Here is a 14,381-nt window from a genome sequence, read left to right as displayed (position 1 = left end):
CACACAAGTGCCCCACTATTCACTTCAGTGGTAATCGCCTGGACCTACACGTGCAATCATGGGTCTTGAAGTGTACATTAGGAAGCTCTTTCTGCTGGTATGGCCCATCATGTTGCTGGACAGATTGGATAGCAAGTGGTTAATAAGGTGTATACCCAGTTCTACTTCACTGATGATTAGTAAGGTGAAAGCAGAGAGAGTGTTTATGTGAAGGTCATCAATTCTCTAAACGTATACTTACTGTCGTAAAATGTTACTGCTGCTCTTTCCTAAAAAAAATGCCTGTTGCAAAATCATACATTCTGGAGTGACTATTTTAATATGATCTAAATATACAATTCAGCCGGTCTTTAATAAATGTTTATTTTCCCTTGTGTTTTACATCCCAAGGATGGTGCTGTATGTCATAGCCAGTTTTATTGTGGTTTCCTCCCACTTTTTCCTGACTGCCACATCGTCAGACTCAGGAACTCAGTCTCAAAACTTGCGCCAAACAGTTGTAACAGCGGAAATAAAAACCAAAGTTTCAACAGTTTGTGAGGTCAACATTTAGAGGTAAATGCTGTTTAAATAAGTTTCTCTGTGCCTTCACCACAAAATAATATAGTATATCCGCTCCACCCTTGTCTGAAGCTTGTCTGGTAAAAATACATAGTTTCTTAAAAAGTCTGCCTTTTTGAATTCTTGAATGCTTTTTATGTTGCTGTTTTTGTAAAAGGATATACAGATATGATTTTCTTTATGCAGAAATCATTCATTAATAAAGCTCCAAAAAACCTCAGTGCCGTACCCCACGTATATTGCTTATATAAACAGATCTTGATTCTTAGCTATTCTGCTTGTCTTGATGGCAAAACCACCAAATTGTTGTTTTTTAATGTTTAAGGGGGATCTAAAAAATACCAGCATACTATGGGGCAAATTTACTAAAGGCCGAAGTGATTAACACTGGCAAAAATTCAATCAGCATGACATCAATTCGGTACTTTGCCGATTTACTAACGGGCGAAGGCGTAACTTTGCCAGCAAAAGAGACTGACGCTAGCGCTCATTCGCACTCAATTGCCAGTCGAAGTTGCGCTCTGGTGAAGGGACATAACTGTGCAAATTCACTAAGATGCGGATTTTACTGAACGTTACCTCTTGTGCCAGACTTGCCTTTGCCACCTCAGACCAGGCAATAGAGTAGATCGGACTTCCTCAAACTTTGGTTGAAAATTTTTCTAAGTCCCAAAAAACGCTGGCATCTTTTCCTTTTTTCATGGTGATAGGCTGCAAAAGAGCATAAAATGTTTTTGGGGTAACCTGCTTCTGCCATTCATTTCCTAACATATGGCACAACTATACCGTGGGCTCATGTGTAGGGCATCATAACAACTCTATTTTCTTTTAGTAAGCTTCCCTGGGCTTGTGTAATGTAATGTATTTGTGCAACATATACGTCCATTCAACTTTAACTTTCCGTCGTATGCAAATTAACCAACGGTAGCGCAAGTTTGCTCTGCTTGCCGAATTAATGCTAGCGCAACTTCTTTGTTGGGTGTTTATAGCATTCTCACTGGTATGTATATCTGTAATTACACTTTTGGTCATGTACTTTAGAGAATTTGCCATTCAATATTACAGTTTTATGAAGGGTTTAAATGTGTATTACTTAATTTTAGATGCAGGGCTCCAATTTATGCAAAAAACTATTATCCAGCAGTGATGTAAAACTGGAGGCCACATTACCTTATTTGTTGCCCCAATTGTCTTCTCTGTTTTTACTTTAGCTGTAATGCCACCTAGCTGTAATGCTGCAAGTACCTTTTTGAATCCCACAATCCTCTTTTTAGTTATTTTCATTGCTATCAGAAGGGTACCATTGTCAAAAGAGGACAGCATGATGTGGAGATGGCATTACAATATAAATTAAAGACTGGTGGATTCTTGAAAGGTGGGGGTGAGAATGGAACATGTGGAAAGTAGGGCTGGAATGTTTTGGAAGATATTAAGAGGAAAGAAAGGTAGGCCTAGCAAGGTACTGTATGAAGAAAAAAGAAGGATGCACTAAGACAGATGAAAGGAGCAGAGTTCATGGAAGCTGATGCATTGCACAACCCATGGAAAGAAGAGGCAAGAGCAATAGGTCATGGAAAGTAATAGAAAAATGTGACAAAGCCATGGATAGGAGAAAAAAGTGGGCCTATGGAATGGGGACTATACAAAAAATAGGGGCATGAATGTCTGGGAGGATAACAAGGGTTTTGAATGTAAGGCAGTAGGGCTGGGCAGTCCACCAAGATAAGGTTCAAAATGGGGAAGTAAACAAGACACCAGGGGGGAAAGAGAGAGATGTTGGCAGATAGGTAACTAATTAAATGGATGACGCAATAGAATGAAAAACAAGTAAGGGTGACATTGCATTGTACTGCTGGGACAAATGGATATTTGTGTTTCCCCGACTGTATTATGCATATATGGAATGGATCCAACATAGTTGAGGAAGAATTACTTGCACTTGAAGAGGTAGATGTGTTAGCTATGCAGGCAACTGATAGAAGCTGTGTTTAGTAATGAGTAAAAATTTTCACCAGGTTTCACTGTTAAAAAAAGCCCATAAACTACATTGTACTTTGCTCTGGACAAACTTGCCGTAAAAAATCACGTTTTCTTGAATTTTTACAGATTTTCCCAATACTAGCTGCGTTTAATGAAAATAAATATCATCCAGGTACCGTGTTGTCAATCAGCGAAGCAAATACTGAACAGGAGAAATGAATTGCTGCACAGGCTAAGACCAACATTTTTTTTGTTTACATTTATTAATAGTAAAAAGATGCAGTTTGAGAGTGTGGTTCCTAATGGAAAATAACTTGGCTATAAAGGATAAAGAAAAGGCAAATGTGCTTAAAGGGCAACAATAGTCAAATAAATGTTTCCCCACCAGAGGTGTGAGCCAGAGCCCACGCTCCAGCTAGGGGGGGGGGCATGTGCCCCCTGTGATTGCTTTGCCACCTGCACGAGGAGGGTGCTCCCAGTGCTTGCAACCATGTTGTTATATTAAATCAAGTACAGGTATGGGATCCGTTATCCAGAAACCCATTATCCAGAAAGTTCTAAATTACGGAAAGGCCATCTCCCATAGACTCCATTATAGTCAAATAATCCTTTTCCTTTTTTCTGTAATAATAAAACAGTACATTGTAGTAGATCCAAACTAAGATATAATTAATCCTTATTGGAAGCAAAAATAGCCTATTGGGTTTATTTATTTATTTTCTAGTAGTCTTAAAGTATGAAGATTCAAATTACAGAAAGACCCGTTATCCGTAAAATCCCAGGTCCCGAGCATTTTGGATAATAGGTCCCATACCTGTACCATAGTTCTCGACTGTTATGCACGTGTGTGACATCACATGCATGCACATAACGAGCTCATTAAACACGTGATTGACAGGACATGGTCACCTACACCAGAAGCTTACTCCCAGTGCATGGGGCATCGCACTAGCTGGGGATATTTTTTCAGAAGAACTATTGTTTCATCCAAACAGAGTTTAGCTTTTATTAGCCTTCACCTTTTGTGGGCGGAAAAAGATTTTGACGATAGATGCAGGGACACCAGTATTTTTCGGCTTCCTAGTGGAGTGGGCACCTTCCTGGGTTTTGATGCATGCGTCCTTTTCTTTCAGAGCTGCTACCTTGTTCAAATTTATACAGAATAAACATTTATGTACTTTATCATGCTGCCCCACTAGACCACAGGTATTACTACACTGAGCATCCTGCACGGGTCAAATGTCATTACTGCCTCTCTTTAGGACAAGAGATTGAAACCTCTTGTATAAAATAGGACATTTGCTGCCATGAAATAAATTATTTGTATAAATCTTATCAATAGATATAAACTTTATATCTGTAACTTTTTGATACTACTAGTTGCAAACAAGGAAGGAAGATGGAAAAAATGTAAGTAATCCTTCGACAATTATTATAATATTTACTACTCTAACAGGGAAACAGTCCATGTATATTGAAGGCTACACGGGCCTCAACATTAATACGATACTTCATTTTACAAAGGCTTCCCCAAGGTCTGTTCATTTGGTTAAAATAATAAAGGAATTAAAATATCCAAAAGAGGGAGCCATTTCTAAATGATCTCAGATATTTCTGACAAAGCTGTTTTAGAATCAAAATGTATTCCCCTAAACTGATTTACACATAGAAAGCAATGACTGAAAACATTTCCAGGGGTATCTCTGCAGGCAATGTTTGCTATACAATAGTTGTTTTAAAAGGGATATCCACTTTTTATAACAGAAGAAATTGTAATTCTAAGTAACTTTCCAGCGTACATTAATAAAATGTATTGATTTTAAAATAGCAGGAATTTCCATAGCAAAGGCTAATATTTAGATGGCTAGGGCATTCTATCATTGTGATCACTGACTCAAAGGGGCCCATTTACTAAAAATCAAATTGTTTTTTTCCATAAATCTCTAAAAATTTGTGGCTTTCCAATTTTTTTTTAAAAAAAATCTCACAAAATTAGAGATTTGTTAAGTGAAAAAAACACAAAAACCACTAATACAAAGCTTCGCCAGGTAAAAGTTGTTGAGGTCCTATAGAAGTGTAACAGTACCTGGTGGTCTAGTGGGGCAGCAGAGACTCCCGCATCTTCGTTCTTCAGTTCCAGGTTGGCATGTGTCCTCTTCAGGTTTGACGCACGCATCCACACGTCTTTTCTTTTTGGACGTGTGCTTGATTATTTTTTCCTAACATTTATTTCAATTGCTGATTCTCCAAGGGGATATATTTCTAATATAGTTAATTTGCCTCTGTTTATTTTTAATTGTTTTGATATTTAAAGTTTTTAATGATAATAGCACAGCTTCTACAATAAAACTGCAATTGAAAACTAACAAGATCAGTAGATAATGTTATTTCCCTACATTTTTAAGGACAGCCAAATTACCTTGCTTGTTGTTTTGAAGACAGACTCTGTGTTATACTCTTTGTAGTCTTTGGGCTCACAATGAATAACACAGCTATAGGAACTGTTAGCCAAAATGCTTGGGACCTAGGCTTTTAAAGATAACAGATCTTTCCGTAATTTTGATTTTCATAACTTAAGTCTACTAGAAACTTATGTAAACATTAAATAAACTAGTGTGAGCGGACGCACACCCACGACACCCTCCTGTAGAGTCGCCTGGTGCTTAGTAATGGAAGTTTCGGCAGCTTCCTATTCAATGTACAAGAAGAAAATTACCAGCACTCGGTCTTAATTTGCAGGAAAACCTTGCTTTATTTCAGTGCGGTGATGCAACGTTTCGGGGGCCACGCCCCTTGATAAAGGGGCGTGGCCCTGAAACGTTGCATCACCGCACTGAAATAAAGCAAGGTTTTCCTGCAAATTAAGACCTTGAGTGCTGGTAATTTTCTTCTTGAACAATAAATAAACCCAATAGGCTTCCAATAGGGATTCATTATATCTTAGTTGGGATCAAGTACAAGGTACTGTTTTATAATTACAGAGAAAAAGGAAATAATATTTAAAAATGTGGATTATTTGGATAAAGTGGAGTCAAAACGCACTGGTCCCTTAGGCTTCCTGGTTGGTGGGCCCTGCCATCAATTAAAATGGGTCCTCAATGTTAAAAAAAAAAACTGCCCATTATCCACAAATCCCACTCACTCAGCACAAGTCAACACCTTTCACGACTCACAAAGCTTTTCCATTATGGGCCCCTTCAGCCACAAGGTCCCTTACTGCAGTACTGTTGTACCCTCCTGATGAAGGCCCTGCTTTAATGTACAATAACATCAGAAGAGAAACGATTTGCAGTGTGATAGTAGCCTTGTAAAATGGAGTTACAAATAACTCAAGAAACAACTGCCAGGGTGAAGTTTGTTTCAAGAAAGCATCATTTATAGCAATATTTTTATCACTTTACATATCAAAGCACACACATTTATTATGTAGAAGGACCAGTCTTACAGAACTCAGGTTCTGCATTCTCCATCCGTTCTAAATCTCCAGAACAGCAATTTTTCAATTAAAATATATATATATATTGAAAAAAACAGTAGATGCATTAATTAACAGCAAGGCAAATGCTACATTTCAAACGATTTACGTAACACATACTTTATATCAATATAAAGACAGCAAAAATACTGACACAGATAAGGAATAAGGAGGTGTCATATTGCATCAAAAATGTCAATACCCTTAATCACCGTATATTAATTCAAAATTGACCAAAGACATTTTTCATAAACTCACTTCTTTGAAGTTAAATAAACTTGAGGTAATGTAAAATGTAGTTATTGTGTGTTCAAAAAAATAATAAAGAAGAATTTGAACACGTCAAACATACGTCTTGACTCCACTTGCTTTTCATTATTCAACAGATTTGTGATTTCTGCAGTTACTATATATATATATATATATATCTTCCAAACGAGTATCCACACTCCAAGATCAATCTTGATAAGGGCAGGGGTGCACGGTAAATCTTGCATACACCAATATTTATATATGAAATATTGGTGTATATATATATATATACATATATTTATTTATACTGAGCATCCTTGTCACATGATTAATGTAGTACAAACACACAGTACCATATAGGGGGCATTTTCCAGTCCTTTATCATGTTAATGTTAACATTGTTGGACAGATTTACAAAAACATTAAAACAATTGGTTTATACTCAACTGTTGAAAGGGAGGACAAACATTTGAGTAGTGAGGAAATCATTTTTCACTGTTCTATGAACCATCAATTTTCTGATACAATTTGTTTGCTAAGGGGCAAATTTATTGACATTCGGGCTTCACTTTTTATCTGTAAATTGTAAATTTATAGTCATGTTTCTGGAACTCTCTAATTTGCAAGATTTATTAATTCAAAGCCAGAATATAAAAAATTGGCATCAAAAATCTAGTATGTTCATGTAGAAGTCAATGCTGGTTAATGACAGGTTTTGTTAAAACAACCTGATACAAAAGGTTGTTTCTTTAAATTAATCAATTTTGCCATAATTGCCACTGGGACACAAATGGCATTTAATGAATTTTGAAAAAATAATAATATTCTAGGAAATTTAGACAACTTAAATTTCCTTTAGGACAACCCCTTTGATTTTCGATAAAAATTTGTTTTTACATGGATCAGTCATTATAAGCAGTAGTCCATCACTTTTATGGCCTACCGTATGTTTGTTAGAATATTATTAGAATATAATTCTAATTATTATGTTATTAGATACATTAACATAAAGAACAAAATGTTTTCACCACCAGAAATATGTTTCAAAAACTGATTGGATGATAAATCACTTTTGGTTAAATGTATATTTAAAAACAGCAATAAATTAAAAAACAGCTCTTTATTGTTAGCAGAATTTATAAATAAATAATCAATACCATGACTGCAGAGTTTTACTTTGCCCCATAAAAGGTTATGCTTGTCGAATCACAAAATAAACTGTATGTTTTTATGTAGACACCATTTTTTGGTCATTCACCTAAAGAAGATGTCAAATTGACAAACAGTCTTCCATATATAGAGTGTGAATTGCACAAACTTGGGGGGTTATTTACCAAAGTCTGAATCTATCGCCGTATTTTCTGCTACAAACTCTGATAAAATCCGCTCAGGTTTTTTATTATTACATTTTCCCGAAAATCCGATTTTCACAATTTTTTCGGATTTTTATCAGATTTTCGTGATTTGTTCTGATTTTTGACCTGATGTTCACGATTTTTTGGAATCTTCAACAGAAAACTTTGGGTTATTGCACGAAACCCAGCACACATCAAAAAATCATTGGGACTTCTCCCATAGACTTATTTGGAACCTCAACAGGTCTGAGATGCCGGATTTTCAGATCCAGACTTTTCCATCCTCACGATTTAATAAATTCCAAAATTCGTGATTTTTAAAAGTCCGATTTTATATTAAAAAAATCACAAATTTTTCATGATTTTGCATTCGGAGTTTAGGAAATAACCCCCTAGGTGTACATAGAGCAGAAGGTGCATCTTAAATAATTTGGGTCTGAAATTGGAGTGAATGGGAAATATTTTGTTGAATAGTGTTGCATTAATGCTCCATGTCTGATGTGCTGGACTACAGTTCCCAGCCTGCTTTAACCTTTGATAATATGTTGATAATATAGAGCATGCTGGAAGTTGAGGTCCACCAATGATTGGTTAACAGGCGACTGAATCACTATATTAACTAGTTTAACTGGACGTTATGGTTTCTTGACCAACTACTAGTTAGTAATTAGTCCACCAATACTGTTATCTAAAAATCCCATCCAGCTTTATTAGGTGCTTGGTTTAGGTTATCACTGACTTTAGAATGATAGTTGTGTACTTTAGCCATTGGATACTGCTATTATACTTACTGCTCAAACAAACAGATGAGATGGCTAATCATTTATATGTGAAAATTAGTCTAAGAAAACTAGAAAATACAGTGAGGTGGAATCTGCTGTACCACGTCCTGGCCTGTCTTATATACACATCTAATAAAATCACAGAAAGGAAAAAAGCAGTGCAAATAAAATGGCTTTTTTTTCCAACAGGCCCTCCCAACACACAAAATGTAATAAAGTTTTAATAAAGTTTTCAAATAATTGTAGCTATGGACCTGTTGATTTAAAGCCAATATAGCTTCCGGTATCATTCAAGCAATTATCTAAAATTTTTGTTACAAATATACTCAGCAGCTAAAGGGATTTCTTTTAAAGCCAGTGCTTTCATCTACCTTAGCAATATCACTGCTGTAAACCTGTACTCTCCCTCTGCTACAGAAGTCATTTCCAAAGCACTTATCTTAGCTTCCCACTTTGATTTGACCAGAAAAGGAGCCTGGACAGATTACTAGATAGAGTTTACAGAACTTATACAGCTGTTTTTATTTAAAAAAAGCATTCAAAAACAGAAGTGCTGTGTGTTTTTTTAAATCATACAGTAATTACTATAGAATTGCAATAATTGAGAAAACAAATAGTATCCGGAAATCCTTTATCCAGAAGTTCCGAATTACGGAAAGGCCATCTAATGCCAATTATCCAAATAATTCAAATCTTTGAAAATGATTTCCTTTTTCTCCGTTATAATAAAACAGTACCTTGTACTTGATCTAAACTAAGATATAATTAATCCTAATTGGAAGCAAAAACAGCCTATTGAGTTTATTAAATGTTTACATGGTTTTCTAGTAGATTTAAGATGTGAAGATCCAAAATTATGGAAAGATCCATTATCCGGAAAACCCTAGGTCCGGAGCATTCTGGATAACAGGTCTAATACCTGTATATCAAAACACATATGTAAACCAGGTATGTGCCTCTTTTGCTCCTATGCATACCCTTTCTATAAAAAGGTAGAACAGAATACATAACATTACTGTGTGATGACATTGTTATATCCAGCAGAGAGGTGCAACCTACATCTGTAATTGAAGTACCTCCTGATAGATATGAGTGAAATATAGTAGCATGGAATTTTAGTGACACACATTTTCAGTGTTTTTTGAAACACGTTTATTGAAACAGGGACTCATTATGAGCTATCAACTTTTGCTGCTGGAAGTTGTAGTTCACCAAAAGCCATGCCAAAGCTACATCTTCTTGGGGAGATCCAGCCTATAGATTCACAGATGTGAAAACCCAATACATTTCAAAAAAGGATCAGCAAACTTTTGCCTGGTTCGATTTTAAATATGAATTTTGCATTTTTGTGTGCAGTGCAAATTTTCACAAATCATTATTAGAATTTCACCATACATTTTGTTTTGCAGGGAAAATAAGGCAGACATCTTCTATTGACTGCAATGCATTTGGTGAAATATTGGCAAAACGTTGACATTTTGGAAACTGAAGTAAAGGAGCCAGTTTCGCTCATCAATATTTACAATCCTTTTCCTAGCAAACTTATATTTAAATAGTTTTAGATATGATAAATCGAATACACCTTTTCAAAGTTCTAACTAGGGGGCAGATTTATAGAAATGTGAGTTTGGAGCTTAATAAATAAAAACTCACCCACATTCTATTCATTCCTATTCTATTCATGGGTAAGAACCATATTTATCAAATGTTGAGTTCTAACTTTCACCCATCGATAAATTCCATTCCAAAAATCCCATAGGTATGTATAGAACATAGGTGCATTTTCATGTATTAAGCTCTAAACTCACATTTTGATAAATCTGTCCCTAACAGTATATATACATATGTAAAATAATGTGCAGAAACCTACACATTTTAATTACATGAATGTTTTCAAATTCTTGACCATGGTTACAAAAAAAATGGGAAAAAGGCATGATATTACTTCAAAGTGGAATTATCATGTCCAGGTAGAGTTTTAATAATGTTAAAAGGGCCTGTTTCATTATGTCCAGTCAAAAGACCTTCTACTTACTATATTTGGGGGCCCATTTACTTAGCTCAAGTGAAGGAATAGGGAAAAAATAGTTCGAATTTCGAATGTTTTTTTTGGCTACTTCGACCATCAAATGGGCTACTTCGACTACGACCTTCGAATTGAACGATTCAAACTAAAAATCGTTCGACAATTAGACTATTCGATAGTCGAAGTACTGTCTCTTTAAAAAATTCTTCGACCCCCTAGTTCGAAACGATTATTCCTTCGATCATTCGATTGTAGGAATTGCGCTAATCCTTCAACTTCGATATTCGAAGTTGAAGGATTTCAATTCGGCAGTCGAATATCAAGGGTTAATTAACCCTCGATATTTGACCCTAGGTAAATCTGCGCCTAAGAGTCTGATTTATCAAGGGCGAATGTTAGATTTTATTTTTACCTTGAATGAACTCGAATGACCTCAAAACTGACCTTCTGCAAGTTCGAGTCCCGCAACCCAAATACTTGAATTGTTAAAGTTTTCGGTGGAAAAAAGCTTGAAACGATCAAATCGAGTTCTTATTTTGAGTTTTCGGCCAAAATCCAAAAAACCTTGAATATCAAGCAGGCTGTTAACCTCTTCAAATGGTTCAAGCAACCTCTGCCATTGACTTCTACAGAATCTCAACAGGTTTTAGGTGGTGAATTTTCAGATCCTAGGTATTTCCAGGGTCGAGGTGTAATAAATCATGAATATTTGAGCTTTTAAAAGAGAACTCGATCGATTAAATTTTTTTTACAGAAAATGTGCGTTTTGACCAAAAAATACAACTCAAGTACTAGAATTTTCATGGAAAAAAACAACTCAAACCTTAATAAATCTGCCCCTAAACAATGGGAAACTATTCTTACTAGCTATTTTAAACTTTAGGAAAAGCCCAAGCAAAAGAATCCTTGGGATCTCCAAGTGCAAGCACTGTGATTTTCAAGGGGAAGGGAGACTTTCTGGGCACATTTGTTTTAGATAAGATTAGTAAATATCCTCATGACAATTGCCCAAAAAGAAGGGATATATACTGTACACATTCTTCAGGAATAGTGATGAACATCTGCCATGTTTTGCGCATAAAAATTAGCAAAATGTGGAAATTTCATCAAATGCATAGGAGTCCAGCATTTTTTCTCAGGTTTTTTTCTCTTGTCAGATACATTGGAGTCAATGGGTGTTTTTTCTTTTTTTTCAGCCAAAGAATACATGGAGAAATTAGAATTTTTTCTGGTGGGTTTTCTTGCAAATAACATACATGGCAAAACTCTTAATTCTTACACTGGCATTTTTTTACCAGTGAAACAAAACACATGGCAAAATTGCATATTATCTGCAAAACTGAATCAGGCAAAACATTCACTCATAGGACTTTTAAACATCAAGAGGGTTATTTACTAAACTCCGGTCAGGCTTTTTGTGGTAAAACTCAAGTTTTTCTAGATTTATTAAAGCCAGATATAGTAAAAAGCCAGAATCCAAAAATCCGCCATCTCAGACCTGCTGAGGTTGTGGATAAGTCAATGGCAGAGGTCCCTATCCCATTTTGAAGTTTCTGTGGTCTGAGTTGGAATTAGCCTGAAAATCCGACCATTTTAGGATTTTTGGGCAAAAATCTGAAAATGTGGGTTTATCAGGAAAAACAAAACAAAAAAAAATCAGACAATTTGGGTTTCAATCGATTTTTTCCTCTTTTTACCTGAACTGATCAAATTAAGCTTTTTTTTATATAAAAAATAGATAAGGTAAAATCAGACATGGGAGTTTGGTTGTGGTTTTTTTATTTAAAAAAATTAGATAAATTAGGATTTTAGTAAATAACCCTCCCCATGTGCTTTATTGGAAATGCAAATGACCACCAGCCTTTCTCATGACATTTTGACTGCAACTTGGCGCAGTGACCCAGTTATATTTGAGTGCACATTTACTTGTATTTTGTGAAAAATATATATACAGGTATGCACTGAACCCATACATCTTTGAACAAATGCAGAACTGAATCAAATCGAGGAATTCGAGGAAACCATGCTATGCCATTTCAATTTATCGCATCTTTGTGTAAATTTCATTTTAAGCTTGCAGATTCTTATAGTACATTGAACTCATAATCCAAAATGCATGAAATAAACAGGAAAATGTTCTCCCTAATTATTCCAATATGTTATTATTAATTATGATTATTATTATGCTATTATGAGGCCATTGTTACTATCTCAAAATATTTTGCCAAATAAGCTCCATGGCTTTGTGGTGAACATGTACTTATATAAAGTACTTTGGGTCCTGCAGCACTGTTTGGGTGGTCTCTTAGGGAGTTATATTATGTAAAATGCTTTCCCATTTGTTTATCTCATATTCAGTTTACCCAAAAACACTCACTTTTTGGCCATGATGCAGGGGCACATAATACAAAAGGAAAAAAATCAATGAAAATTCTAACGATTGGCACAGAAGAAAGCAAAAATGGTGTAGCCTATAGAATGTTATATTTCCTTCCCATTCAAATTTTTTTTACGTTAATAATTTCCATGGCTTTAAAAGCATTCTTTATGCAACATGATATAATAGATTGTTGGAAGCTCATTCCTTTGAGAGCATCCAGATTATAAGAAAGTGCTGTTTTCTTTCAAGATACAGGTTACATTTGTTTTGTGCAACATATGAACAATAAAGTGCATTTCTGTTTAAACACGCTTCACACATTTAAACAACCCAACTGGTTACCAAAAAGGTACATTTCTTTATAAAAATGTGTAACTACCTCAATTGACCTTATGTTCCTAAACAAGTGAATCCTAACAATTTTTTTGGGGAGTAACTTCATATAATTTGCTTGATTATTGTTTCCAGCAGGTTTCTATTTTATTAATGCAAATATATTTTCAATTAGTATTTAACATTTCATTAACTTTCTGTCTTTTCCACACAAAATAAGTTGGTAAACTATCATATCTATAATTATTCATTATTTGCAGAGATCTGATTAAGAAGGTATATCTTATCGTATTCATAGTAATATTCTTTTCTGTCTATTCACTTATGTACAGTGGGGGATGCTATGTTTACAAACTAATACACAAAAGTAGTTCTACCAATCTAGTTAACCAGTATACTCATAAACCTTGAAAAAGCTTAACAGATACCTACACTGTAAAGCTAAAAATATCAGAACACCTGAGTTCAACATCCAAATTCCAAAACCAAGGCTATTAATATGAAGTTGTTCCACCCTTTGCTGTTATAAGAACTTCTACTATTCTAAAAGGACTTCCTGCAACATTGTTGGTGGAATTTGATTCATTAAGCCAAAAGGAAACTATTAAGGTTAGACTCTAACTTATACATCAGGCCTGACTTCTAGTCTGTGTTCCAATTCATCACGTAGGCTTTCAGTTGGGTTAAGTCAGGAATCTTTTAAAGACAGTCATGTACTTTCATTCCAAACTCAGCAAACCAACTGTATGGACCTCTCTTTGTGCAAAGGGACATTATTGTGCTGAATCAAGAAAGATCTTGCCATAAAGTAAAAGTGGTCAACTCTCATTGTATGCTGTTCGCCTAAGGTTTGCTTAAGGTAGCCCAATCCAAGACATACAGTCCCAGACCATAATTCCTCCTTCACCAAACTTTACCATCTCTAGCATAGATTTATGGTAGGTAGTATTCTCCTAGTATCTGTCAGACTTAGGCTTTACTGTCAGAATGCCAGTTTGTTAAAAAATTATTCATCACTCAAGAGGACACAGTTTTACTGCTTCAGACTCCAGTGGTGGTGACCTTTACATCACTTCAGCCAACCCTTGGCATTGCACATGGTGATATTCTTTTACCTCTGATCACATTAAACACTCTATGCTCCCTACAAATAGTTCTTGTACTGATGTTGATTCTAGAGACATCTAGTATACACTGTAAGTAATTCCAAAACAGCTGGAATCATTGAAGACGTTTC

The sequence above is a fragment of the Xenopus laevis genome, chromosome 9_10L, assembly GCF_017654675.1.
Source record: "Xenopus laevis strain J_2021 chromosome 9_10L, Xenopus_laevis_v10.1, whole genome shotgun sequence".
NCBI lineage: Eukaryota > Metazoa > Chordata > Amphibia > Anura > Pipidae > Xenopus > Xenopus laevis.
The sequence above is the reverse complement of the archived record's forward strand: the minus strand, read 5'-3'. Positions refer to the sequence as shown.